At 42.5% G+C, this 22,765-nt stretch overlaps 1 long non-coding RNA gene and 52 other non-coding genes across 54 annotated transcripts; 52 read left to right on the top strand and 1 right to left on the bottom strand.

Moving 5' to 3' along the window:
- The first annotated feature begins 4 nt into the window (after positions 1-4).
- Trnal-cag lies at positions 5-88 on the top strand. Its single transcript has one exon. It is a non-coding gene; the product is annotated as a tRNA-Leu (tRNA).
- A 95-nt stretch (positions 89-183) lies between these two features.
- Positions 184-265, top strand: Trnas-aga. Its single transcript has one exon. It is a non-coding gene; the product is annotated as a tRNA-Ser (tRNA).
- Positions 266-440: 175 nt separating this feature from the next.
- On the top strand, positions 441-527 carry Trnay-gua. The gene is given in 2 exon segments: positions 441-477; positions 492-527. It is a non-coding gene; the product is annotated as a tRNA-Tyr (tRNA).
- Positions 528-965: 438 nt separating this feature from the next.
- Positions 966-1,071, top strand: LOC123474802. Its single transcript, XR_006649925.1, has one exon. It is a non-coding gene; the product is annotated as a U6 spliceosomal RNA (small nuclear RNA).
- A 71-nt stretch (positions 1,072-1,142) lies between these two features.
- Positions 1,143-1,225, top strand: Trnat-ugu. Its single transcript is given in 2 exon segments — positions 1,143-1,178; positions 1,190-1,225. It is a non-coding gene; the product is annotated as a tRNA-Thr (tRNA).
- Positions 1,226-1,338: 113 nt separating this feature from the next.
- On the top strand, positions 1,339-1,422 carry Trnal-cag. The gene has a single exon. It is a non-coding gene; the product is annotated as a tRNA-Leu (tRNA).
- Positions 1,423-1,517: 95 nt separating this feature from the next.
- On the top strand, positions 1,518-1,599 carry Trnas-aga. Its single transcript has one exon. It is a non-coding gene; the product is annotated as a tRNA-Ser (tRNA).
- A 175-nt stretch (positions 1,600-1,774) lies between these two features.
- Positions 1,775-1,861, top strand: Trnay-gua. The gene is given in 2 exon segments: positions 1,775-1,811; positions 1,826-1,861. It is a non-coding gene; the product is annotated as a tRNA-Tyr (tRNA).
- A 438-nt stretch (positions 1,862-2,299) lies between these two features.
- On the top strand, positions 2,300-2,405 carry LOC123474835. Its single transcript, XR_006649958.1, has one exon. It is a non-coding gene; the product is annotated as a U6 spliceosomal RNA (small nuclear RNA).
- A 71-nt stretch (positions 2,406-2,476) lies between these two features.
- On the top strand, positions 2,477-2,559 carry Trnat-ugu. Its single transcript is given in 2 exon segments — positions 2,477-2,512; positions 2,524-2,559. It is a non-coding gene; the product is annotated as a tRNA-Thr (tRNA).
- Positions 2,560-2,672: 113 nt separating this feature from the next.
- Trnal-cag lies at positions 2,673-2,768 on the top strand. The gene is given in 2 exon segments: positions 2,673-2,710; positions 2,723-2,768. It is a non-coding gene; the product is annotated as a tRNA-Leu (tRNA).
- A 95-nt stretch (positions 2,769-2,863) lies between these two features.
- Positions 2,864-2,945, top strand: Trnas-aga. The gene has a single exon. It is a non-coding gene; the product is annotated as a tRNA-Ser (tRNA).
- Positions 2,946-3,120: 175 nt separating this feature from the next.
- On the top strand, positions 3,121-3,207 carry Trnay-gua. Its single transcript is given in 2 exon segments — positions 3,121-3,157; positions 3,172-3,207. It is a non-coding gene; the product is annotated as a tRNA-Tyr (tRNA).
- A 438-nt stretch (positions 3,208-3,645) lies between these two features.
- LOC123474801 lies at positions 3,646-3,751 on the top strand. The gene has a single exon (XR_006649924.1). It is a non-coding gene; the product is annotated as a U6 spliceosomal RNA (small nuclear RNA).
- A 71-nt stretch (positions 3,752-3,822) lies between these two features.
- On the top strand, positions 3,823-3,905 carry Trnat-ugu. The gene is given in 2 exon segments: positions 3,823-3,858; positions 3,870-3,905. It is a non-coding gene; the product is annotated as a tRNA-Thr (tRNA).
- Positions 3,906-4,018: 113 nt separating this feature from the next.
- Positions 4,019-4,102, top strand: Trnal-cag. The gene has a single exon. It is a non-coding gene; the product is annotated as a tRNA-Leu (tRNA).
- A 95-nt stretch (positions 4,103-4,197) lies between these two features.
- Trnas-aga lies at positions 4,198-4,279 on the top strand. Its single transcript has one exon. It is a non-coding gene; the product is annotated as a tRNA-Ser (tRNA).
- Positions 4,280-4,454: 175 nt separating this feature from the next.
- Trnay-gua lies at positions 4,455-4,541 on the top strand. Its single transcript is given in 2 exon segments — positions 4,455-4,491; positions 4,506-4,541. It is a non-coding gene; the product is annotated as a tRNA-Tyr (tRNA).
- A 438-nt stretch (positions 4,542-4,979) lies between these two features.
- On the top strand, positions 4,980-5,085 carry LOC123474800. The gene has a single exon (XR_006649923.1). It is a non-coding gene; the product is annotated as a U6 spliceosomal RNA (small nuclear RNA).
- A 71-nt stretch (positions 5,086-5,156) lies between these two features.
- On the top strand, positions 5,157-5,239 carry Trnat-ugu. Its single transcript is given in 2 exon segments — positions 5,157-5,192; positions 5,204-5,239. It is a non-coding gene; the product is annotated as a tRNA-Thr (tRNA).
- A 113-nt stretch (positions 5,240-5,352) lies between these two features.
- On the top strand, positions 5,353-5,436 carry Trnal-cag. The gene has a single exon. It is a non-coding gene; the product is annotated as a tRNA-Leu (tRNA).
- Positions 5,437-5,531: 95 nt separating this feature from the next.
- On the top strand, positions 5,532-5,613 carry Trnas-aga. Its single transcript has one exon. It is a non-coding gene; the product is annotated as a tRNA-Ser (tRNA).
- Positions 5,614-5,788: 175 nt separating this feature from the next.
- Trnay-gua lies at positions 5,789-5,875 on the top strand. The gene is given in 2 exon segments: positions 5,789-5,825; positions 5,840-5,875. It is a non-coding gene; the product is annotated as a tRNA-Tyr (tRNA).
- A 440-nt stretch (positions 5,876-6,315) lies between these two features.
- Positions 6,316-6,421, top strand: LOC123474799. The gene has a single exon (XR_006649922.1). It is a non-coding gene; the product is annotated as a U6 spliceosomal RNA (small nuclear RNA).
- Positions 6,422-6,492: 71 nt separating this feature from the next.
- On the top strand, positions 6,493-6,575 carry Trnat-ugu. Its single transcript is given in 2 exon segments — positions 6,493-6,528; positions 6,540-6,575. It is a non-coding gene; the product is annotated as a tRNA-Thr (tRNA).
- A 113-nt stretch (positions 6,576-6,688) lies between these two features.
- On the top strand, positions 6,689-6,772 carry Trnal-cag. The gene has a single exon. It is a non-coding gene; the product is annotated as a tRNA-Leu (tRNA).
- Positions 6,773-6,867: 95 nt separating this feature from the next.
- On the top strand, positions 6,868-6,949 carry Trnas-aga. The gene has a single exon. It is a non-coding gene; the product is annotated as a tRNA-Ser (tRNA).
- Positions 6,950-7,124: 175 nt separating this feature from the next.
- Trnay-gua lies at positions 7,125-7,211 on the top strand. The gene is given in 2 exon segments: positions 7,125-7,161; positions 7,176-7,211. It is a non-coding gene; the product is annotated as a tRNA-Tyr (tRNA).
- Positions 7,212-7,650: 439 nt separating this feature from the next.
- Positions 7,651-7,756, top strand: LOC123474798. The gene has a single exon (XR_006649921.1). It is a non-coding gene; the product is annotated as a U6 spliceosomal RNA (small nuclear RNA).
- A 71-nt stretch (positions 7,757-7,827) lies between these two features.
- On the top strand, positions 7,828-7,910 carry Trnat-ugu. Its single transcript is given in 2 exon segments — positions 7,828-7,863; positions 7,875-7,910. It is a non-coding gene; the product is annotated as a tRNA-Thr (tRNA).
- Positions 7,911-8,023: 113 nt separating this feature from the next.
- Positions 8,024-8,107, top strand: Trnal-cag. The gene has a single exon. It is a non-coding gene; the product is annotated as a tRNA-Leu (tRNA).
- Positions 8,108-8,202: 95 nt separating this feature from the next.
- Positions 8,203-8,284, top strand: Trnas-aga. Its single transcript has one exon. It is a non-coding gene; the product is annotated as a tRNA-Ser (tRNA).
- A 175-nt stretch (positions 8,285-8,459) lies between these two features.
- On the top strand, positions 8,460-8,546 carry Trnay-gua. Its single transcript is given in 2 exon segments — positions 8,460-8,496; positions 8,511-8,546. It is a non-coding gene; the product is annotated as a tRNA-Tyr (tRNA).
- Positions 8,547-8,984: 438 nt separating this feature from the next.
- Positions 8,985-9,090, top strand: LOC123474795. The gene has a single exon (XR_006649920.1). It is a non-coding gene; the product is annotated as a U6 spliceosomal RNA (small nuclear RNA).
- Positions 9,091-9,161: 71 nt separating this feature from the next.
- Positions 9,162-9,244, top strand: Trnat-ugu. Its single transcript is given in 2 exon segments — positions 9,162-9,197; positions 9,209-9,244. It is a non-coding gene; the product is annotated as a tRNA-Thr (tRNA).
- A 113-nt stretch (positions 9,245-9,357) lies between these two features.
- Trnal-cag lies at positions 9,358-9,441 on the top strand. Its single transcript has one exon. It is a non-coding gene; the product is annotated as a tRNA-Leu (tRNA).
- A 95-nt stretch (positions 9,442-9,536) lies between these two features.
- Trnas-aga lies at positions 9,537-9,618 on the top strand. The gene has a single exon. It is a non-coding gene; the product is annotated as a tRNA-Ser (tRNA).
- A 175-nt stretch (positions 9,619-9,793) lies between these two features.
- Positions 9,794-9,880, top strand: Trnay-gua. Its single transcript is given in 2 exon segments — positions 9,794-9,830; positions 9,845-9,880. It is a non-coding gene; the product is annotated as a tRNA-Tyr (tRNA).
- A 438-nt stretch (positions 9,881-10,318) lies between these two features.
- LOC123474839 lies at positions 10,319-10,424 on the top strand. The gene has a single exon (XR_006649962.1). It is a non-coding gene; the product is annotated as a U6 spliceosomal RNA (small nuclear RNA).
- Positions 10,425-10,495: 71 nt separating this feature from the next.
- Trnat-ugu lies at positions 10,496-10,578 on the top strand. The gene is given in 2 exon segments: positions 10,496-10,531; positions 10,543-10,578. It is a non-coding gene; the product is annotated as a tRNA-Thr (tRNA).
- A 113-nt stretch (positions 10,579-10,691) lies between these two features.
- Trnal-cag lies at positions 10,692-10,775 on the top strand. The gene has a single exon. It is a non-coding gene; the product is annotated as a tRNA-Leu (tRNA).
- Positions 10,776-10,870: 95 nt separating this feature from the next.
- On the top strand, positions 10,871-10,952 carry Trnas-aga. The gene has a single exon. It is a non-coding gene; the product is annotated as a tRNA-Ser (tRNA).
- Positions 10,953-11,652: 700 nt separating this feature from the next.
- Positions 11,653-11,758, top strand: LOC123474829. The gene has a single exon (XR_006649952.1). It is a non-coding gene; the product is annotated as a U6 spliceosomal RNA (small nuclear RNA).
- A 71-nt stretch (positions 11,759-11,829) lies between these two features.
- On the top strand, positions 11,830-11,912 carry Trnat-ugu. Its single transcript is given in 2 exon segments — positions 11,830-11,865; positions 11,877-11,912. It is a non-coding gene; the product is annotated as a tRNA-Thr (tRNA).
- A 113-nt stretch (positions 11,913-12,025) lies between these two features.
- On the top strand, positions 12,026-12,109 carry Trnal-cag. Its single transcript has one exon. It is a non-coding gene; the product is annotated as a tRNA-Leu (tRNA).
- A 95-nt stretch (positions 12,110-12,204) lies between these two features.
- On the top strand, positions 12,205-12,286 carry Trnas-aga. The gene has a single exon. It is a non-coding gene; the product is annotated as a tRNA-Ser (tRNA).
- Positions 12,287-12,461: 175 nt separating this feature from the next.
- Positions 12,462-12,548, top strand: Trnay-gua. The gene is given in 2 exon segments: positions 12,462-12,498; positions 12,513-12,548. It is a non-coding gene; the product is annotated as a tRNA-Tyr (tRNA).
- A 438-nt stretch (positions 12,549-12,986) lies between these two features.
- LOC123474818 lies at positions 12,987-13,092 on the top strand. The gene has a single exon (XR_006649941.1). It is a non-coding gene; the product is annotated as a U6 spliceosomal RNA (small nuclear RNA).
- A 71-nt stretch (positions 13,093-13,163) lies between these two features.
- Trnat-ugu lies at positions 13,164-13,246 on the top strand. The gene is given in 2 exon segments: positions 13,164-13,199; positions 13,211-13,246. It is a non-coding gene; the product is annotated as a tRNA-Thr (tRNA).
- Positions 13,247-13,359: 113 nt separating this feature from the next.
- Positions 13,360-13,443, top strand: Trnal-cag. Its single transcript has one exon. It is a non-coding gene; the product is annotated as a tRNA-Leu (tRNA).
- Positions 13,444-13,538: 95 nt separating this feature from the next.
- On the top strand, positions 13,539-13,620 carry Trnas-aga. The gene has a single exon. It is a non-coding gene; the product is annotated as a tRNA-Ser (tRNA).
- Positions 13,621-14,319: 699 nt separating this feature from the next.
- LOC123474840 lies at positions 14,320-14,425 on the top strand. Its single transcript, XR_006649963.1, has one exon. It is a non-coding gene; the product is annotated as a U6 spliceosomal RNA (small nuclear RNA).
- Positions 14,426-17,784: 3,359 nt separating this feature from the next.
- LOC123474369 lies at positions 17,785-18,554 on the bottom strand. Of its 2 annotated transcripts, none has more exons than XR_006649114.1 (3): positions 18,280-18,554; positions 17,989-18,215; positions 17,785-17,923 (listed from the first exon to the last, which is right to left on the bottom strand). It is a non-coding gene; the product is annotated as an uncharacterized LOC123474369 (long non-coding RNA). The 2 variants fall into 2 exon arrangements; XR_006649113.1 differs by having other exon boundaries at positions 17,989-18,143.
- Between the last annotated feature and the right edge of the window lie 4,211 nt (positions 18,555-22,765).

The following is a 22,765-nucleotide window of genomic DNA, read 5'->3' as shown; positions in this document are numbered from 1 at the left end:
TTCAGTCAGGATGGCCGAGCGGTCCAAGGCGCTGCGTTCAGGTCGCAGTCCAGTTCTCTGGTCGAGGGTTCGAATCCCTCTTCTGACACACACGTAAAAGATTTATATCAAAACCAATTGAAGTAGATCAGCTGTTAATGAGTTATAGCGGGTTTTCATCAATTGTTCTGACATTAACTAACAGCAGATGTGGCCGAGTGGTTAAGGCGACTGACTAGAAATCAGTTTCCCTTCGGGAGCGTAGGTTCGAATCCTACCATCTGCGTTGCGGTGGGTAGCGCGCGTAACGATAAGAAAACTAGGAAATTGCGCTGCTTACTATTACAGTTACTATACGTGAGAATTGAATGAGAATTTTGTTAATACTTACTGAAGTTTGCTCAGTTGTCACGCACACCATTTCTATTGATAGTACTCAACTGAATCTAAAGATTCATGTCCCTTCGATAGCTCAGTTGGTAGAGCGGTGGACTGTAGCATTGTACAAAGATATCCATAGGTCACTGGTTCAACTCCGGTTCGAAGGACTGTACACTTGATTTCTTTTCTGTTTGTTTTTTGTCTCTGTTCGTTGCAATGCTTTCAAACAAATCTGGCTTTTTACACCACGTACAAATTCCCCACCGTGATGGTGCACCAGAATGAGAAACGTGCTCGCTGGTAAAAAAAGAGAGCATAGATTCACGATTGTTATACGCCATGGATTGAGCAGAAGTTCCTGGACGTTAGCTGCACTAATTCAATACATCGTTGAATACTCTTTCGTCAAGTCGGCCCAAGAGCACTGCGCATGGGGGACACACAAAAGCAAATATCTGAATACAGTTCATTTTAGGAAATCTGACAGCTGACTGACTATCACTATTCAATAGATCATTTCCACGTACAAACAACGTTAAGCTGCAGCAACGGATTGGACTTGAAAAATAAGAGGTACAAAAGCTTTGGTCGGCATTATTGTTACTGTATTCCACACGGAATACATATACTAAAATTGGAACGATACAGAGAAGATTAGCATGGCCCCTGCGCAAGGATGACACGCAAAATCGTGAAGCGTTCCACATTTTTGGCCATGTTCATTAAGTAAACCAAAACCCGTCTAATACGGATAGCTATGTCTTTGCGAGTTGATCCTATCAGCCTTCTTAGCTCAGTGGCAGAGCACTAGTCTTGTAAACACCTGGCTAACTAGGGGTCATGAGTTCAATTCTCATAGAGGGCACAATGCACTGAAGACATTTATATAATTGTTAACATACGCGTAGCCACAAAATCATGATCACAATGTAAGTGAAATACAGGGGACCACTCCCCAAAATTATTCAAAGGCATTCAGTCAGGATGGCCGAGCGGTCCAAGGCGCTGCGTTCAGGTCGCAGTCCAGTTCTCTGGGCGAGGGTTCGAATCCCTCTTCTGACACACACGTAAAAGATTTATATCAAAACCAATTGAAGTAGATCAGCTGTTAATGAGTTATAGCGGGTTTTCATCAATTGTTCTGACATTAACTAACAGCAGATGTGGCCGAGTGGTTAAGGCGACTGACTAGAAATCAGTTTCCCTTCGGGAGCGTAGGTTCGAATCCTACCATCTGCGTTGCGGTGGGTAGCGCGCGTAACGATAAGAAAACTAGGAAATTGCGCTGCTTACTATTACAGTTACTATACGTGAGAATTGAATGAGATTTTTGTTAATACTTACTGAAGTTTGCTCAGTTGTCACGCACACCATTTCTATTGATAGTACTCAACTGAATCTAAAGATTCATGTCCCTTCGATAGCTCAGTTGGTAGAGCGGTGGACTGTAGCATTGTACAAAGATATCCATAGGTCACTGGTTCAACTCCGGTTCGAAGGACTGTACACTTGATTTCTTTTCTGTTTGTTTTTTGTCTCTGTTCGTTGCAATGCTTTCAAACAAATCTGGCTTTTTACACCACGTACAAATTCCCCACCGTGATGGTGCACCAGAATGAGAAACGTGCTCGCTGGTAAAAAAAGAGAGCATAGATTCACGATTGTTATACGCCATGGATTGAGCAGAAGTTCCTGGACGTTAGCTGCACTAATTCAATACATCGTTGAATACTCTTTCGTCAAGTCGGCCCAAGAGCACTGCGCATGGGGGACACACAAAAGCAAATATCTGAATACAGTTCATTTTAGGAAATCTGACAGCTGACTGACTATCACTATTCAATAGATCATTTCCACGTACAAACAACGTTAAGCTGCAGCAACGGATTGGACTTGAAAAATAAGAGGTACAAAAGCTTTGGTCGGCATTATTGTTACTGTATTCCACACGGAATACATATACTAAAATTGGAACGATACAGAGAAGATTAGCATGGCCCCTGCGCAAGGATGACACGCAAAATCGTGAAGCGTTTCACATTTTTGGCCATGTTCATTAAGTAAACCAAAACCCGTCTAATACGGATAGCTATGTCTTTGCGAGTTGATCCTATCAGCCTTCTTAGCTCAGTGGCAGAGCACTAGTCTTGTAAACACCTGGCTAACTAGGGGTCATGAGTTCAATTCTCATAGAGGGCACAATGCACTGAAGACATTTATATAATTGTTAACATACGCATAGCCACAAAATCATGATCACAATGTAAGTGAAATACAGGGGACCACTCCCCAAAATTATTCAAATGCATTCAGTCAGGATGGCCGAGCGGTCCAAGGCGCTGCGTTCAGGTCGCAGTTCAGGTCGCAGTCCAGTTCTCTGGGCGAGGGTTCGAATCCCTCTTCTGACACACACGTAAAAGATTTATATCAAAACCAATTGAAGTAGATCAGCTGTTAATGAGTTATAGCGGGTTTTCATCAATTGTTCTGACATTAACTAACAGCAGATGTGGCCGAGTGGTTAAGGCGACTGACTAGAAATCAGTTTCCCTTCGGGAGCGTAGGTTCGAATCCTACCATCTGCGTTGCGGTGGGTAGCGCGCGTAACGATAAGAAAACTAGGAAATTGCGCTGCTTACTATTACAGTTACTATACGTGAGAATTGAATGAGATTTTTGTTAATACTTACTGAAGTTTGCTCAGTTGTCACGCACACCATTTCTATTGATAGTACTCAACTGAATCTAAAGATTCATGTCCCTTCGATAGCTCAGTTGGTAGAGCGGTGGACTGTAGCATTGTACAAAGATATCCATAGGTCACTGGTTCAACTCCGGTTCGAAGGACTGTACACTTGATTTCTTTTCTGTTTGTTTTTTGTCTCTGTTCGTTGCAATGCTTTCAAACAAATCTGGCTTTTTACACCACGTACAAATTCCCCACCGTGATGGTGCACCAGAATGAGAAACGTGCTCGCTGGTAAAAAAAGAGAGCATAGATTCACGATTGTTATACGCCATGGATTGAGCAGAAGTTCCTGGACGTTAGCTGCACTAATTCAATACATCGTTGAATACTCTTTCGTCAAGTCGGCCCAAGAGCACTGCGCATGGGGGACACACAAAAGCAAATATCTGAATACAGTTCATTTTAGGAAATCTGACAGCTGACTGACTATCACTATTCAATAGATCATTTCCACGTACAAACAACGTTAAGCTGCAGCAACGGATTGGACTTGAAAAATAAGAGGTACAAAAGCTTTGGTCGGCATTATTGTTACTGTATTCCACACGGAATACATATACTAAAATTGGAACGATACAGAGAAGATTAGCATGGCCCCTGCGCAAGGATGACACGCAAAATCGTGAAGCGTTCCACATTTTTGGCCATGTTCATTAAGTAAACCAAAACCCGTCTAATACGGATAGCTATGTCTTTGCGAGTTGATCCTATCAGCCTTCTTAGCTCAGTGGCAGAGCACTAGTCTTGTAAACACCTGGCTAACTAGGGGTCATGAGTTCAATTCTCATAGAGGGCACAATGCACTGAAGACATTTATATAATTGTTAACATACGCGTAGCCACAAAATCATGATCACAATGTAAGTGAAATACAGGGGACCACTCCCCAAAATTATTCAAAGGCATTCAGTCAGGATGGCCGAGCGGTCCAAGGCGCTGCGTTCAGGTCGCAGTCCAGTTCTCTGGGCGAGGGTTCGAATCCCTCTTCTGACACACACGTAAAAGATTTATATCAAAACCAATTGAAGTAGATCAGCTGTTAATGAGTTATAGCGGGTTTTCATCAATTGTTCTGACATTAACTAACAGCAGATGTGGCCGAGTGGTTAAGGCGACTGACTAGAAATCAGTTTCCCTTCGGGAGCGTAGGTTCGAATCCTACCATCTGCGTTGCGGTGGGTAGCACGCGTAACGATAAGAAAACTAGGAAATTGCGCTGCTTACTATTACAGTTACTATACGTGAGAATTGAATGAGATTTTTGTTAATACTTACTGAAGTTTGCTCAGTTGTCACGCACACCATTTCTATTGATAGTACTCAACTGAATCTAAAGATTCATGTCCCTTCGATAGCTCAGTTGGTAGAGCGGTGGACTGTAGCATTGTACAAAGATATCCATAGGTCACTGGTTCAACTCCGGTTCGAAGGACTGTACACTTGATTTCTTTTCTGTTTGTTTTTTGTCTCTGTTCGTTGCAATGCTTTCAAACAAATCTGGCTTTTTACACCACGTACAAATTCCCCACCGTGATGGTGCACCAGAATGAGAAACGTGCTCGCTGGTAAAAAAAGAGAGCATAGATTCACGATTGTTATACGCCATGGATTGAGCAGAAGTTCCTGGACGTTAGCTGCACTAATTCAATACATCGTTGAATACTCTTTCGTCAAGTCGGCCCAAGAGCACTGCGCATGGGGGACACACAAAAGCAAATATCTGAATACAGTTCATTTTAGGAAATCTGACAGCTGACTGACTATCACTATTCAATAGATCATTTCCACGTACAAACAACGTTAAGCTGCAGCAACGGATTGGACTTGAAAAATAAGAGGTACAAAAGCTTTGGTCGGCATTATTGTTACTGTATTCCACACGGAATACATATACTAAAATTGGAACGATACAGAGAAGATTAGCATGGCCCCTGCGCAAGGATGACACGCAAAATCGTGAAGCGTTCCACATTTTTGGCCATGTTCATTAAGTAAACCAAAACCCGTCTAATACGGATAGCTATGTCTTTGCGAGTTGATCCTATCAGCCTTCTTAGCTCAGTGGCAGAGCACTAGTCTTGTAAACACCTGGCTAACTAGGGGTCATGAGTTCAATTCTCATAGAGGGCACAATGCACTGAAGACATTTATATAATTGTTAACATACGCGTAGCCACAAAATCATGATCACAATGTAAGTGAAATACAGGGGACCACTCCCCAAAATTATTCAAAGGCATTCAGTCAGGATGGCCGAGCGGTCCAAGGCGCTGCGTTCAGGTCGCAGTCCAGTTCTCTGGGCGAGGGTTCGAATCCCTCTTCTGACACACACGTAAAAGATTTATATCAAAACCAATTGAAGTAGATCAGCTGTTAATGAGTTATAGCGGGTTTTCATCAATTGTTCTGACATTAACTAACAGCAGATGTGGCCGAGTGGTTAAGGCGACTGACTAGAAATCAGTTTCCCTTCGGGAGCGTAGGTTCGAATCCTACCATCTGCGTTGCGGTGGGTAGCGCGCGTAACGATAAGAAAACTAGGAAATTGCGCTGCTTACTATTACAGTTACTATACGTGAGAATTGAATGAGATTTTTGTTAATACTTACTGAAGTTTGCTCAGTTGTCACGCACACCATTTCTATTGATAGTACTCAACTGAATCTAAAGATTCATGTCCCTTCGATAGCTCAGTTGGTAGAGCGGTGGACTGTAGCATTGTACAAAGATATCCATAGGTCACTGGTTCAACTCCGGTTCGAAGGACTGTACACTTGATTTCTTTTCTGTTTGTTTTTTTGTCTCTGTTCGTTGCAATGCTTTCAAACAAATCTGGCTTTTTACACCACGTACAAATTCCCCACCGTGATGGTGCACCAGAATGAGAAACGTGCTCGCTGGTAAAAAAAAGAGAGCATAGATTCACGATTGTTATACGCCATGGATTGAGCAGAAGTTCCTGGACGTTAGCTGCACTAATTCAATACATCGTTGAATACTCTTTCGTCAAGTCGGCCCAAGAGCACTGCGCATGGGGGACACACAAAAGCAAATATCTGAATACAGTTCATTTTAGGAAATCTGACAGCTGACTGACTATCACTATTCAATAGATCATTTCCACGTACAAACAACGTTAAGCTGCAGCAACGGATTGGACTTGAAAAATAAGAGGTACAAAAGCTTTGGTCGGCATTATTGTTACTGTATTCCACACGGAATACATATACTAAAATTGGAACGATACAGAGAAGATTAGCATGGCCCCTGCGCAAGGATGACACGCAAAATCGTGAAGCGTTCCACATTTTTGGCCATGTTCATTAAGTAAACCAAAACCCGTCTAATACGGATAGCTATGTCTTTGCGAGTTGATCCTATCAGCCTTCTTAGCTCAGTGGCAGAGCACTAGTCTTGTAAACACCTGGCTAACTAGGGGTCATGAGTTCAATTCTCATAGAGGGCACAATGCACTGAAGACATTTATATAATTGTTAACATACGCGTAGCCACAAAATCATGATCACAATGTAAGTGAAATACAGGGGACCACTCCCCAAAATTATTCAAAGGCATTCAGTCAGGATGGCCGAGCGGTCCAAGGCGCTGCGTTCAGGTCGCAGTCCAGTTCTCTGGGCGAGGGTTCGAATCCCTCTTCTGACACACACGTAAAAGATTTATATCAAAACCAATTGAAGTAGATCAGCTGTTAATGAGTTATAGCGGGTTTTCATCAATTGTTCTGACATTAACTAACAGCAGATGTGGCCGAGTGGTTAAGGCGACTGACTAGAAATCAGTTTCCCTTCGGGAGCGTAGGTTCGAATCCTACCATCTGCGTTGCGGTGGGTAGCGCGCGTAACGATAAGAAAACTAGGAAATTGCGCTGCTTACTATTACAGTTACTATACGTGAGAATTGAATGAGATTTTTGTTAATACTTACTGAAGTTTGCTCAGTTGTCACGCACACCATTTCTATTGATAGTACTCAACTGAATCTAAAGATTCATGTCCCTTCGATAGCTCAGTTGGTAGAGCGGTGGACTGTAGCATTGTACAAAGATATCCATAGGTCACTGGTTCAACTCCGGTTCGAAGGACTGTACACTTGATTTCTTTTCTGTTTGTTTTTTGTCTCTGTTCGTTGCAATGCTTTCAAACAAATCTGGCTTTTTACACCACGTACAAATTCCCCACCGTGATGGTGCACCAGAATGAGAAACGTGCTCGCTGGTAAAAAAAAGAGAGCATAGATTCACGATTGTTATACGCCATGGATTGAGCAGAAGTTCCTGGACGTTAGCTGCACTAATTCAATACATCGTTGAATACTCTTTCGTCAAGTCGGCCCAAGAGCACTGCGCATGGGGGACACACAAAAGCAAATATCTGAATACAGTTCATTTTAGGAAATCTGACAGCTGACTGACTATCACTATTCAATAGATCATTTCCACGTACAAACAACGTTAAGCTGCAGCAACGGATTGGACTTGAAAAATAAGAGGTACAAAAGCTTTGGTCGGCATTATTGTTACTGTATTCCACACGGAATACATATACTAAAATTGGAACGATACAGAGAAGATTAGCATGGCCCCTGCGCAAGGATGACACGCAAAATCGTGAAGCGTTCCACATTTTTGGCCATGTTCATTAAGTAAACCAAAACCCGTCTAATACGGATAGCTATGTCTTTGCGAGTTGATCCTATCAGCCTTCTTAGCTCAGTGGCAGAGCACTAGTCTTGTAAACACCTGGCTAACTAGGGGTCATGAGTTCAATTCTCATAGAGGGCACAATGCACTGAAGACATTTATATAATTGTTAACATACGCGTAGCCACAAAATCATGATCACAATGTAAGTGAAATACAGGGGACCACTCCCCAAAATTATTCAAAGGCATTCAGTCAGGATGGCCGAGCGGTCCAAGGCGCTGCGTTCAGGTCGCAGTCCAGTTCTCTGGGCGAGGGTTCGAATCCCTCTTCTGACACACACGTAAAAGATTTATATCAAAACCAATTGAAGTAGATCAGCTGTTAATGAGTTATAGCGGGTTTTCATCAATTGTTCTGACATTAACTAACAGCAGATGTGGCCGAGTGGTTAAGGCGACTGACTAGAAATCAGTTTCCCTTCGGGAGCGTAGGTTCGAATCCTACCATCTGCGTTGCGGTGGGTAGCGCGCGTAACGATAAGAAAACTAGGAAATTGCGCTGCTTACTATTACAGTTACTATACGTGAGAATTGAATGAGATTTTTGTTAATACTTACTGAAGTTTGCTCAGTTGTCACGCACACCATTTCTATTGATAGTACTCAACTGAATCTAAAGATTCATGTCCCTTCGATAGCTCAGTTGGTAGAGCGGTGGACTGTAGCATTGTACAAAGATATCCATAGGTCACTGGTTCAACTCCGGTTCGAAGGACTGTACACTTGATTTCTTTTCTGTTTGTTTTTTGTCTCTGTTCGTTGCAATGCTTTCAAACAAATCTGGCTTTTTACACCACGTACAAATTCCCCACCGTGATGGTGCACCAGAATGAGAAACGTGCTCGCTGGTAAAAAAAGAGAGCATAGATTCACGATTGTTATACGCCATGGATTGAGCAGAAGTTCCTGGACGTTAGCTGCACTAATTCAATACATCGTTGAATACTCTTTCGTCAAGTCGGCCCAAGAGCACTGCGCATGGGGGACACACAAAAGCAAATATCTGAATACAGTTCATTTTAGGAAATCTGACAGCTGACTGACTATCACTATTCAATAGATCATTTCCACGTACAAACAACGTTAAGCTGCAGCAACGGATTGGACTTGAAAAATAAGAGGTACAAAAGCTTTGGTCGGCATTATTGTTACTGTATTCCACACGGAATACATATACTAAAATTGGAACGATACAGAGAAGATTAGCATGGCCCCTGCGCAAGGATGACACGCAAAATCGTGAAGCGTTCCACATTTTTGGCCATGTTCATTAAGTAAACCAAAACCCGTCTAATACGGATAGCTATGTCTTTGCGAGTTGATCCTATCAGCCTTCTTAGCTCAGTGGCAGAGCACTAGTCTTGTAAACACCTGGCTAACTAGGGGTCATGAGTTCAATTCTCATAGAGGGCACAATGCACTGAAGACATTTATATAATTGTTAACATACGCGTAGCCACAAAATCATGATCACAATGTAAGTGAAATACAGGGGACCACTCCCCAAAATTATTCAAAGGCATTCAGTCAGGATGGCCGAGCGGTCCAAGGCGCTGCGTTCAGGTCGCAGTCCAGTTCTCTGGGCGAGGGTTCGAATCCCTCTTCTGACACACACGTAAAAGATTTATATCAAAACCAATTGAAGTAGATCAGCTGTTAATGAGTTATAGCGGGTTTTCATCAATTGTTCTGACATTAACTAACAGCAGATGTGGCCGAGTGGTTAAGGCGACTGACTAGAAATCAGTTTCCCTTCGGGAGCGTAGGTTCGAATCCTACCATCTGCGTTGCGGTGGGTAGCGCGCGTAACGATAAGAAAACTAGGAAATTGCGCTGCTTACTATTACAGTTACTATACGTGAGAATTGAATGAGATTTTTGTTAATACTTACTGAAGTTTGCTCAGTTGTCACGCACACCATTTCTATTGATAGTACTCAACTGAATCTAAAGATTCATGTCCCTTCGATAGCTCAGTTGGTAGAGCGGTGGACTGTAGCATTGTACAAAGATATCCATAGGTCACTGGTTCAACTCCGGTTCGAAGGACTGTACACTTGATTTCTTTTCTGTTTGTTTTTTGTCTCTGTTCGTTGCAATGCTTTCAAACAAATCTGGCTTTTTACACCACGTACAAATTCCCCACCGTGATGGTGCACCAGAATGAGAAACGTGCTCGCTGGTAAAAAAAGAGAGCATAGATTCACGATTGTTATACGCCATGGATTGAGCAGAAGTTCCTGGACGTTAGCTGCACTAATTCAATACATCGTTGAATACTCTTTCGTCAAGTCGGCCCAAGAGCACTGCGCATGGGGGACACACAAAAGCAAATATCTGAATACAGTTCATTTTAGGAAATCTGACAGCTGACTGACTATCACTATTCAATAGATCATTTCCACGTACAAACAACGTTAAGCTGCAGCAACGGATTGGACTTGAAAAATAAGAGGTACAAAAGCTTTGGTCGGCATTATTGTTACTGTATTCCACACGGAATACATATACTAAAATTGGAACGATACAGAGAAGATTAGCATGGCCCCTGCGCAAGGATGACACGCAAAATCGTGAAGCGTTCCACATTTTTGGCCATGTTCATTAAGTAAACCAAAACCCGTCTAATACGGATAGCTATGTCTTTGCGAGTTGATCCTATCAGCCTTCTTAGCTCAGTGGCAGAGCACTAGTCTTGTAAACACCTGGCTAACTAGGGGTCATGAGTTCAATTCTCATAGAGGGCACAATGCACTGAAGACATTTATATAATTGTTAACATACGCGTAGCCACAAAATCATGATCACAATGTAAGTGAAATACAGGGGACCACTCCCAAAAATTATTCAAAGGCATTCAGTCAGGATGGCCGAGCGGTCCAAGGCGCTGCGTTCAGGTCGCAGTCCAGTTCTCTGGGCGAGGGTTCGAATCCCTCTTCTGACACACACGTAAAAGATTTATATCAAAACCAATTGAAGTAGATCAGCTGTTAATGAGTTATAGCGGGTTTTCATCAATTGTTCTGACATTAACTAACAGCAGATGTGGCCGAGTGGTTAAGGCGACTGACTAGAAATCAGTTTCCCTTCGGGAGCGTAGGTTCGAATCCTACCATCTGCGTTGCGGTGGGTAGCGCGCGTAACGATAAGAAAACTAGGAAATTGCGCTGCTTACTATTACAGTTACTATACGTGAGAATTGAATGAGATTTTTGTTAATACTTACTGAAGTTTGCTCAGTTGTCACGCACACCATTTCTATTGATAGTACTCAACTGAATCTAAAGATTCATGTCCCTTCGATAGCTCAGTTGGTAGAGCGGTGGACTGTAGCATTGTACAAAGATATCCATTGGTCACTGGTTCAACTCCGGTTCGAAGGACTGTACACTTGATTTCTTTTCTGTTTGTTTTTTGTCTCTGTTCGTTGCAATGCTTTCAAACAAATCTGGCTTTTTACACCACGTACAAATTCCCCACCGTGATGGTGCACCAGAATGAGAAACGTGCTCGCTGGTAAAAAAAGAGAGCATAGATTCACGATTGTTATACGCCATGGATTGAGCAGAAGTTCCTGGACGTTAGCTGCACTAATTCAATACATCGTTGAATACTCTTTCGTCAAGTCGGCCCAAGAGCACTGCGCATGGGGGACACACAAAAGCAAATATCTGAATACAGTTCATTTTAGGAAATCTGACAGCTGACTGACTATCACTATTCAATAGATCATTTCCACGTACAAACAACGTTAAGCTGCAGCAACGGATTGGACTTGAAAAATAAGAGGTACAAAAGCTTTGGTCGGCATTATTGTTACTGTATTCCACACGGAATACATATACTAAAATTGGAACGATACAGAGAAGATTAGCATGGCCCCTGCGCAAGGATGACACGCAAAATCGTGAAGCGTTCCACATTTTTGGCCATGTTCATTAAGTAAACCAAAACCCGTCTAATACGGATAGCTATGTCTTTGCGAGTTGATCCTATCAGCCTTCTTAGCTCAGTGGCAGAGCACTAGTCTTGTAAACACCTGGCTAACTAGGGGTCATGAGTTCAATTCTCATAGAGGGCACAATGCACTGAAGACATTTATATAATTGTTAACATACGCGTAGCCACAAAATCATGATCACAATGTAAGTGAAATACAGGGGACCACTCCCCAAAATTATTCAAAGGCATTCAGTCAGGATGGCCGAGCGGTCCAAGGCGCTGCGTTCAGGTCGCAGTCCAGTTCTCTGGGCGAGGGTTCGAATCCCTCTTCTGACACACACGTAAAAGATTTATATCAAAACCAATTGAAGTAGATCAGCTGTTAATGAGTTATAGCGGGTTTTCATCAATTGTTCTGACATTAACTAACAGCAGATGTGGCCGAGTGGTTAAGGCGACTGACTAGAAATCAGTTTCCCTTCGGGAGCGTAGGTTCGAATCCTACCATCTGCGTTGCGGTGGGTAGCGCGCGTAACGATAAGAAAACTAGGAAATTGCGCTGCTTACTATTACAGTTACTATACGTGAGAATTGAATGAGATTTTTGTTAATACTTACTGAAGTTTGCTCAGTTGTCACGCACACCATTTCTATTGATAGTACTCAACTGAATCTAAAGATTCATGTCCCTTCGATAGCTCAGTTGGTAGAGCGGTGGACTGTAGCATTGTACAAAGATATCCATAGGTCACTGGTTCAACTCCGGTTCGAAGGACTGTACACTTGATTTCTTTTCTGTTTGTTTTTTGTCTCTGTTCGTTGCAATGCTTTCAAACAAATCTGGCTTTTTACACCACGTACAAATTCCCCACCGTGATGGTGCACCAGAATGAGAAACGTGCTCGCTGGTAAAAAAAGAGAGCATAGATTCACGATTGTTATACGCCATGGATTGAGCAGAAGTTCCTGGACGTTAGCTGCACTAATTCAATACATCGTTGAATACTCTTTCGTCAAGTCGGCCCAAGAGCACTGCGCATGGGGGACACACAAAAGCAAATATCTGAATACAGTTCATTTTAGGAAATCTGACAGCTGACTGACTATCACTATTCAATAGATCATTTCCACGTACAAACAACGTTAAGCTGCAGCAACGGATTGGACTTGAAAAATAAGAGGTACAAAAGCTTTGGTCGGCATTATTGTTACTGTATTCCACACGGAATACATATACTAAAATTGGAACGATACAGAGAAGATTAGCATGGCCCCTGCGCAAGGATGACACGCAAAATCGTGAAGCGTTCCACATTTTTGGCCATGTTCATTAAGTAAACCAAAACCCGTCTAATACGGATAGCTATGTCTTTGCGAGTTGATCCTATCAGCCTTCTTAGCTCAGTGGCAGAGCACTAGTCTTGTAAACACCTGGCTAACTAGGGGTCATGAGTTCAATTCTCATAGAGGGCACAATGCACTGAAGACATTTATATAATTGTTAACATACGCGTAGCCACAAAATCATGATCACAATGTAAGTGAAATACAGGGGACCACTCCCCAAAATTATTCAAAGGCATTCAGTCAGGATGGCCGAGCGGTCCAAGGCGCTGCGTTCAGGTCGCAGTCCAGTTCTCTGGGCGAGGGTTCGAATCCCTCTTCTGACACACACGTAAAAGATTTATATCAAAACCAATTGAAGTAGATCAGCTGTTAATGAGTTATAGCGGGCTTTCATCAATTGTTCTGACATTAACTAACAGCAGATGTGGCCGAGTGGTTAAGGCGACTGACTAGAAATCAGTTTCCCTTCGGGAGCGTAGGTTCGAATCCTACCATCTGCGTTGCGGTGGGTAGCGCGCGTAACGATAAGAAAACTAGGAAATTGCGCTGCTTACTATTACAGTTACTATACGTGAGAATTGAATGAGATTTTTGTTAATACTTACTGAAGTTTGCTCAGTTGTCACGCACACCATTTCTATTGATAGTACTCAACTGAATCTAAAGATTTAGTTCGTTCGATAGCTCAGTTGGTAGAGCTGTGGACTGTAGCATTGTACAAAGATATCCATAGGTCACTGGTTCAACTCCGGTTCGAAGGACTGTACACTTGATTTCTTTTCTGTTTGTTTTTTGTCTCTGTTCGTTGCAATGCTTTCAAACAAATCTGGCTTTTTACACCACGTACAAATTCCCCACCGTGATGGTGCACCAGAATGAGAAACGTGCTCGCTGGTAAAAAAGAGAGGCATAGATTCACGATTGTTATACGCCATGGATTGAGCAGAAGTTCCTGGACGTTAGCTGCACTAATTCAATACATCGTTGAATACTCTTTCGTCAAGTCGGCCCAAGAGCACTGCGCATGGGGGACACACAAAAGCAAATATCTGAATACAGTTCATTTTAGGAAATCTGACAGCTGACTGACTATCACTATTCAATAGATCATTTCCACGTACAAACAACGTTAAGCTGCAGCAACGGATTGGACTTGAAAAATAAGAGGTACAAAAGCTTTGGTCGGCATTATTGTTACTGTATTCCACACGGAATACATATACTAAAATTGGAACGATACACAGAAGATTAGCATGGCCCCTGCGCAAGGATGACACGCAAAATCGTGAAGCGTTCCACATTTTTACGACGGGTCCCGTTAGTACTTGGATGCAGACGTGTTTTTTTGTGTTCTCCTGTTTCCCCATCAATTTGTGAGTTTATTGCTGATTTTCATTACTTTTTGTTGTTATTTTCATGTTCTAGAGTGTTTATTTTGTATAGTTTTCTTGTTTTTCTCTTGTTTTCCCCAAATTTATCCTTTTCGGTGTTTTGTTTACTTGTGTGGGGGCCCCCCCTTCCCCCTTGGCAGTTTGTTTACATTGTCTAGGGGACAATGGCTGCCAAGTGGCTCAATAGTGTAGATGTCGATTTTGGGGTTCAATTCCCGAGATTGAGTATGCGTGCGGTACATGGGTTCGTGCGTAGTTTGAAGGTTGAGCCACAGGATCTCTTAGGCCTAGTTGCTGTGCTAGATACGAGAAATCAGGTCGCTAGAATTACGTTTACGACAGAGGCATACACCTCAAATTTTTTGTCCCAACCAGAGATAAGGAGATTGCTCACTCCACGTAAAGCCCAGCAGTCGACATTTTCTCTCCTCCCCCTCTCTAGCAGACGAATTCGACTGCGCTGCTCCTTTCGGCCAGCTCCGGAATCATGGCTGTACTTGGCGGTAAGGACGGTATGGTTTAAAACGTGAAGGGGGAGCGCTACTGGGAAATGCTTGTTAACGGAGGAGCTGCTTTTCGCCATTGATCCTTCCGAATTTTTGGTTGTAATATCTGTTTCTTTGGAATTTGTTAAATGACTTTAAGGATGTCAAGGACTTTCTGTACAGTGATGCAAGTCATCAGTCTATGTCTTTCCATCGCAATATACGGTCACGTATCTCAACTACGTCCAGTTTTAAGTTTCTGCTCTAACAGTATGCCATCGAAGTGTAGTGCGAAAGACTGTAATTCTAAGTCTGGTGATCGTGACGTGTCGCTTTTAAGGTTCCCCGTTGATGACGTCAGACGTGCGCTATGGCTACAACATTGTCCACATAATTTCGTTCCAAAGAAAAGTTCAGTGTTGTGTTCTTTGCACTTCGGTCCCATGAAACATACACCTAGGAAGAGATCATGTCGCCAACTGAATCGTTTGCAAGATCCAATTCCAGTTTTGACGGAGGATACAGGTACAGTGAACTAAGATTAATCTATATGTTCTCTTCCGTCATTTATATCAATGATCCTAATTTATCGACTTTACATGAAGATGGCCAGTCGCAACCTGAATCGACGGTGTTGTGCCGAAAGAAGCTTCTTTATGGTACTGATGAAAGTTATGATGTCGACGGCGCAGAGTGCGCAGAGACGCCAAGTAAGAAAAAAGGTCACCTGATTTAACCGTCCAAGCCGCTTATCTGGAGACTGTTGAAATTCAACAAGAAGAGTTGCTCAATGACACTGTTTATTTCGAGGCTGAAGAGATTCAAAAAGAACAGTCTCTCAGTGACACTTTTGAAGAACTCCACCGATTAAAAGTCGAAAATAATGCCCTTCAAGAAAAGTTGAATATTCTTCAAGCGAACCAGGAACAAAATAAGGGTTTAATAGAAAAGCTTCGTGAAGAAAATCATACCATGGCAGTAACAACATCCAAGTTGCAATTTGTTGAAAAAGAATTGGCGATGAAGACTCTGATGCTGAAGGAAATGCACGTCCAACTAAACAACTTAAAAAAACTTTGCGCAAAGAGCTCGCATTCAAAGACAACATGACTCCCACGGCACAATTGATATTCAACAACGAAAGAATCAATGCAAAAAAAATTCCCGTGGCCAACGTTTCTCGGATGATATCAGGAATTTGGCAATCAATTTAAGCTTCTATTCGAATCAAGGATACAAAAACTTAGAACTATCTTCAGGTTACCGTCGATTAGCAGTATTAGAAGATACTTAGCTCCCGTTGGATGTGCTTCCGGTATTTTGAAAAACGCTTTGGCAGAAATTCAGCAACAAATTAAAGACGGTCTTCATGGGGCGGAAGCTACTCTTTCGCTAGACGAGATGGCGATCAAGAAAGGGATTCATTGGGATGTAAAATTGAAAAAATATTTCGGGTTCGACGAGTTTTCTAACAAGGAGCAGTCAGAAACAGACGATTCCGTGTCTTCTATGGCTACCCAAGCACTAGTGTTTTACATCGTTGGTCTCGACGGTAAATGGAAAACTCCTGTCGCATATTATTTTACAAACCACATCGACGGAACACGCTTGGGAGGACTGCTTAAAGAGGTACTCAAGGCGACGCACGAATTTGGGATTATTGTCAGATCCGTGGTATTCGATGGGTTAGCGGCGAACGTTGGAATGACTACTGAGTTAGGCGCAAATCTGAAATACTCGTCGTCATCAATGCCAACAAAAACAGCAAGGACAGGAAGACGAGCTGCCGCTTTGAAAAAAATTGACTTGCCCGTTTAAACCAAACTTCGTGCATCCTTCTACCGGAGAACCAGTAAATGTTTTACTTGATGCGTGCCACATGCTGAAGTTGGCAAGGAATCTACTGTCTTTTTCACCGGTGAAGTTACCTGGATATCAAGATCCAGCACAGTGGAAGTACATCAAGGCTCTCTTTCAATTCCAAAATGAGGCTGGATTTCGTCTCGGTAATCGACTTACAAGACAACACGCATACTTCGAGCGACATAAGATGAAGGTGGCTCTCGCTGCTCAAGTTTTGAGTAGATCCGTGGCAGATGTGCTCCGACATTTACGAGAAGTACTAAAAGTTCCTCAGGTAACATCTCAATATTAAAAAAATAAAAATTAATAGCCAATTTTAACAACAAAATCTGACTCACAAATTACAGTTTCAAGGAAGTGAGGCCACCGAACAGTTCTGTCGGCAATTCAATAAGCTTTTCGATATCCTGAACTCATGGAATGTTCAAGCAAATGGTGACAAAGCGGTTCTTACCAAAGAAAACCTAGAGGAGAAGACTAAAGAGCTTAATGAGTTAGCGCTCTTTTTAGCTAAACTAAAACTTCCAAGTGGCAGATTAGTCTACACAAGTAGAAGGAAAACCTGTATTATTGGATTTATCGCAACGATACGATCAACTATAACTCTAGCCCACCAGCTTCTTCATCGGCAGAACAACCCATTGAGTTATGTAGCCACTAGGCACATGCAGCAGGACCCATTGGAACACTTTTTTGGGATCATTCGACTTCGTTGTGGATTGAATAATAATCCAAATGCTCTGCAATTCAAATCCATTCTGAGAAAATTATTAGTTATAAAAGCTGGAGGTGTTACCCCTTCACTGTCATCCAACTGTTCCCTTATGCCAGTAGATAATGTATCTGATGTTAACGAACTCACAGTTGATCAGGATATCATGATGGATATTGAAGTAATATGTTCTGATGAGGAATTCCATGCTAGTCAGTTGAAAGATCACTTCACCAACCAATGCCTAGCATACATTGCTGGCTACATTGTACTGAAAACTGAGAAACTTGTTAAATGTCCAACCAGAAGAAATTCCTTGTTTAACTCGTGTGATGATCCTCTAAGTCCAGACCTGTTAAATATTTGTAAATTTAAAGTTACAAACGTAATAACTGTTCCTTCACAATCTGTATATACCTTGATTCACACAGCTGAAACATTTTTTCATTCCGTTGTTGTAGAAAAGTTATCTGCACTCTCCAATCAACATAATGTGTTAGAAACATTAGCGCACAAGATCCTCAAAGTTGTTAACTACTCTGAAGTGTTTCCTACCATTGTTAACAAGTTTTCTGTTGAAAGTGTTCATGAATTAATCAAACTAATTGTACTCAGATATCTTAAATTCAGATTCCTTTCTTTTACTAAAGTGTTTAATCAAAACTTATCAAATGAAACCTCTAAAAGAAATTTCTTGAACAAATATACCTTGTTTATGAATCAGTAGAAACATAATTTTCATCTTTGTTTCTTTTCAATTCATCAATTCAATCACTAAAGTGCACTGAACGGAACTAAATAAATAAGAAATACGAATATCTTTGCGTTTCAAAACGTAAAACCAGTCCTCCAGTGGTCCTCAGCCGTCAAATGCTTCCGGAGCTGGCCGAAAGGAGCAGCGCAGTCGAATTCGTCTGCTAGAGAGGGGGAGGAGGGAAAATGTCGACTGCTGGGCTTTACGTGGAGTGAGCAATCTCCTTATCTCTGGTCCCAACACAGTGGTATCGTCAGGACGGAATTGGAAGGGAAAGAAGTTAATGTAGTCATCAGGGACAGTAATATTCCGGAGAAATTTGTCAGAATTGCAGGGATTTCACAGAATCTAGACTTGGGAGTAGTAAAGACACGTCTGAAGGAATTTGGAACCATAATTGATGCTCGTTGGGAACGCTATCGGGTGGCAGAGGATGACGTTTTATACCCTGTCCTTGCCACTTGGATGATAGTACGAATGACGTTGACTAAGAATATTCCCTCATACATTACTATTGGCAGCTATCGTGCCATGGTAAAGTATGAGGGACAAAAACCTACTTGCAGACTGTGTGACGACGAAACCCATTTTAGCTACAACTGCCCAACTTTGAGACGTAATAAGGAACCTATCATTGTCCAAAAGCCCAGTAATAAAATGACTAAAAAGACAGAGACAGTCCCGGAAAAACCCGTCACTCTACCCTTAGATGTAGACCCCATGGTTTCTAAGGCCCTTCTTGAGTGTGGAATACAAAGTTCACTCTCAGGGGGACTCCCAACTTAGAAATTTCTCCCACCGAACAACCCGTTAAATCCACAGACGACCCACCACGACAGACTCCGCCCGCTCAAATGATAATCCCTGAAACACAACCTGATGACTCGGAACCTATGACAATTTCCATGGAACCAGTGGAACCCAATTTGGGGGAGGTTGAGTCCATGGAAACTGACAAAACAAGTGACCACCTGAAAGTTCCCACTGTACCACAAAGCAAACGTTTCAAACCAACATTGACACCCCAGAATTCTAGACCAACCTTGTCCACTTCTCAACCCAAGAAACCATTTAAATGACTGCAAAGCTAAAAATCGCATCTATCAACATTGGAGGGATTAGGTCAGTCGAGCGACGTCAAATTCTTTTTAACTTCTGCAGGGACGGTAACCTAGATATCGTGGGACTTCAAGAGGTAGCATTTCATTCTTGTCCAATTATTGAAAGTCGCTACCGTTTGTTGGCAAATGTCGGTCCCAACAAAAATGGAACAGCCATTCTCATTAGACATGGTCTGGACTATTCTCGATTACTTCTAGAACCCGACGGAAGGCTTATATCTATTGACGTGAAATGTTTCACGTTCATTAATATCTATGCTCCGTCAGGTAGTCACGTAAAAACCGAGAGAAACAACTTTCTTCGTCAAACCGTCCCTGCTTACACAATAACTACTCGACTGCCCTTCGTGTTGATGGGCGATTTTAACTGCGTAGACGACATCCAAGATAAGGCATGCTCCGACTCCTTCTCTTCCCAAAGTAATATTATCAGCTATGCTTTGAAAGAGATGGTTACTGGTCTTGATCTGGTAGATATCTGGAAAAAGCTAAATAAGGGTGAACCGGGGCACACCTTTTACCATCCCTCCGGTTCTTCTCGACTTGATAGGATATATGCTAGCCGATCTTTTGCAGAGAATTTTGTAAATATTTATTTGCAATCTTTGTCGGTTAGTGATCATCAATCGGTACAATCAACTTTTACCTGCAATCTCGATCTCCCACATCGTACTAGATCCCCTGCTGGTTTGTGGAAATTAAATACTTCCATACTGTCAGAAGAAGGCTATCAAAACTATGTAAAAAATTTTATTCATGAATCTGCCAATCATCCTCTTAGGGAAAGTAATGTCGCAAATTGGTGGGAGAGTGTACTGAAACCAGGTATCAAACGCATTTCGGTAGATTATTCTAAACAAAGAGCTAGAATGATTAGGGAAACAAAATTTTTCTACCAGTCCTGCATTCAGGAGATGGCCGAAGCAGATACCTTTGATTGGGTTGCCTTTCACCAGTTGAGGAAATTCTCAAAGTCTTGGGAGGAGAGCACACTTAAAGGGTATGGGATTCGTTCCCGCTGCTTTGAAGGCCAAGAGGTGGAGAAAGCCAATATTTTTCATGTAAATAGAGCTAGAGTTAACTACCGAAAATGTCGTATTGATAAAATCATTGCCTCTAATGGCACATGCTTATCGACCAAAGAGGACATTTCAGGAGAGATTATTTCACATTTCAGTAAAATTTTCAAAAATCAACCTTCTCCTGACATACTGGCAGGTACTGATTTTCTTGAGGGAGTAAGAGATTGCTTTAAGCCAACCCCAAACCTGACTGCACCAATTTCCCTCCTTGAGATTAAAGCTGCTCTGATGGCGATGAAATCAAACAAGTCTCCTGGCACCGATGGCATTCCTTACGAGTTTTACGTAGAATTTTGGGACGTGATCGCACCCCATTTCTTGGATATGTTCAATCATATCCTTGAAAGGGAAACTCTTACGTCATCGCAGGGCCAAGCGGCGATCAGGCTAATTCCCAAGTCTTCAGGGCTCTGTGGAATTTCTAATTTTCGGCCAATTTCTCTTCTGAATTGTGACTACAAAGTCATGGCATCTGTTTTAGCGAGACGATTGAGGCAGACACTGTCATCTACCATAGGGCCTCATCAAAAAGGTGGGGTACCTGGTAGATTGATTTTTGACAATTTAATGCTTTATAGAGATGTCATTCAATTCGTTGATGACCGGGGATGCCATGACTCTTCCAACTTTGCGATTCGGGGTATGGGCGCTGCCATTGTTGGAGTTGACTTTGAAAAGGCCTACGACCTGGTTAACAGGGAAGTCCTCTGGAGGATTCTGGATGTCATGGGCTATCCCACCACCTTCATCCGTTGGCTACAGACTATGTATTCTGTAACAGGAATGTCAATTCTCAACGGATCGGAGGTGGCTGGGGTGCTTTCTGATATTCAATCAATTCGCCAGGGATGCCCCCTATCTGTCCATCTCTTTATTCTATACATTGAGCCGTTACTGTTGCGTTTATCTCGAGTTCTCCAGGGCATATCATTGTTTAATGAAAAACTCACTGTCAGAGCCTTCGTTGATGACGTCACCATTTTCATTTCTTGTGACGAAGATTTTACCAGGGCAGGACAGGTCCTTGACTTGTTCTGCCAGTGGACAAAGGCAAGGATGAATAAGGAGAAAACAAAAGCCCTGGGACTCGGGACTTGGAGCTCTAGGATGACTTGGCCTCTTGAGTGGCTTGTGTCGGCACAAACATTGTCCCTATTAGGAATTAAATTCTCTCACTCCATAGTTGAGACAGCTGATAGGGTTTGGAATGATGCATTCGGCTCTCTAAATGGTATTCTGCGAGAGAATGCCTGTCGACGTTTCAATCTATACCAGAGGGTTATTTTCCTGAAGTCGAAGGCTCTCTCCGGAACTGTGTTTATTGCACAAGTATTACCATGTAAACAAAATATGGCTGACCAGATTTTAAAGGCTATCATGAAATTTCTATGGATTGGAAAAGTTGAAAGGCCGAACAAAACTGTAGTTTATCGTCCTGTTAGTCAAGGGGGACTGGGAATGGTCAACACACATCTTTTTTACCGTTCCCTTTTCTTGTGTCCTATGTATAAAGTCCTGACAGGCCCCAATAGTCCAGAAAGCTCTCTACTTCGTTATTGGATGTCCTTTCCTCTTCGAACCGTACTACCTCTCTACAAGAACAACACCGTACCCGTTGCAGTTATGAAGAGGCCCACTTACCTTCAGGAACCCCTGCACCAAATAAAACAACTATTTGCCTCTTCGATCCTGGTGCAGGGGAGTCCAATGGTGCACAGGAAAACATACAACCATTGGATCCTGGAGGTGACCACTTTGGGGAAGCTGGAGATCCTAAGGCCTAACCTGGATTGGCCACGTATCTGGAAGGAGACTGCAGCCCTGCCAAGCAACATCAGAGAAACCATGTTCCTTTTCAACCAGCGACTTCTCCCTACCAGGACCAGATGCCATCGGTTAGATCCTTCCAAAGATGCAACATGTCCAATCTGCCATCAGCACCCAGAAACCGATGAGCATCTGACATTCCAATGTCCTGAACACCACATCGTTTGGAGCTGGTTGGAAGGAACCATACGTCAAATGGGCTGCAAGTCTTCCAAAGAAGATCTCATTCGTGGCCATTTTGGGCCAATAGGTAATCTCCGGCAAACATTTACTCTTCTGGCTGCAAACATCTTCATCACCTGGAAAGCAAGAAATACCCATCGTATCCCTCGCCAAGAAGAAGTAGAGAGCTTATGGAAAGCACTTTTTCCTCCCAGTCCACTCCTTTCCATTTAGTCTTCCCTTTTAGT

The sequence above is a fragment of the Daphnia magna genome, linkage group LG7, assembly GCF_020631705.1.
Source record: "Daphnia magna isolate NIES linkage group LG7, ASM2063170v1.1, whole genome shotgun sequence".
NCBI classification, from domain to species: Eukaryota; Metazoa; Arthropoda; class Branchiopoda; order Diplostraca; family Daphniidae; genus Daphnia; species Daphnia magna.
This window is presented reverse-complemented; position numbering and strand designations above follow the sequence as displayed.